Here is a 1,349-nt window from a genome sequence, read left to right as displayed (position 1 = left end):
ACAGTTTTAACAGAAAAACAAAACTATAGCCATCCAGGCATTTATATATGACTATTGGGCAAGGAACAAACTTGCCTGAGCTCCCTTACTCTCTTCTCCCAATAGAACATGGAGATTCTACCTACATATAGCAACATACGGTATCCCTGGGTCTTTCTGGACTCCCTAAATCCTCCCCTTGATTATTGTTGTGGTCTCAATAGGTCCTTGTTATTTTGGTCTTTAACATTGAAGTTGAGGGCACACTGTTCTTTTGTTCAAAGTGAGAATTGTTTATTTTTGAAGTTATTATGTAATTATGTTTTTTCTCCCAGTTTTGTGGGTATAAATCTTCCAGAGGCTCTCCTTGTCTCTTCCTTTGTCGACTGAACTCGGGAGCTCTCATGGTTTCCTGGAGAACTTTTCTGTGACTGGAGAGAGATACACAGAAAAAAAGAAAAAAATACATATTATTAACAATAAGAGAAATAGGTTTTCACACAGACATGAATTTATGTGATTATATGATATAAAATACAATTCATCTTCACACTCTAAAAAAGAAAATAGACATTATTATACAATACATCTTTAAAAGGTGCCTTACAATCCTTTTTTTTGAAATTAAGAACAATAATTTGTTAAATTTAATGAGGCCTAATGGATTTTTCCCATTGATTATGTACATTTCTCAAGTACTAAGCTTTTACTTATTGGTCTTCATTTCTCAGGAATCTTGCCCTTTTTCTTTATATTCATTCCTAGCTTGTCTGAGATATAATAAATACACACTGCTACATTTTCTCAACTAGACAGAAAAATATGTTGCAACATTACAGAAGATACCTAGATGGTTACATGGATTCTGTTCATTCAAAGAGCAAGCTGTTTACCTCAGGGAACTGAAATATCATTATAAAATTTATATCATTAGGAACACTAAGAGATACAAAATACCCCAACTGAAAGAAAAGTACAAGTAATGTATAATTCACTATGGGAAGGTTCATGGTTGTCCTCTAGGAAGCCCAAGTGTGGAACAGAATCTGGGCAGGCTACAGAAAACCCAGCCAGAATCCTAAGTTATTCTACGTGGTACTCCCATAAATGTCCACAAGTAACTGTACTCCTTCATAAAAAAGCATTCTCAATCTTCCTGTTTCCCCAAGTTCCCCCAATCCTCCCCTTCTTACTTTTCTCTCCCTTTCCCCCCTTTTCCCCTACCAACCCCACCCCCAAGATCCCAATTTTCTCCCCGGCAATTTTATCTACTTCACTTAGCCAAGAGGATAACTATATGTTTTTTCTTGGGTTCACCTTCTTATTTAGCTTCTTTAGGTTCACCAGGTATACACTCCGTGACCTTTATT

The sequence above is a fragment of the Alexandromys fortis genome, unplaced genomic scaffold, assembly GCF_014885135.2.
Source record: "Alexandromys fortis isolate MF-2015 unplaced genomic scaffold, M_Fortis_MF-2015_v1.1 scaffold_410, whole genome shotgun sequence".
Taxonomy (NCBI): Eukaryota; Metazoa; Chordata; class Mammalia; order Rodentia; family Cricetidae; genus Alexandromys; species Alexandromys fortis.
Note: the sequence above shows the minus strand (reverse complement) of the source record.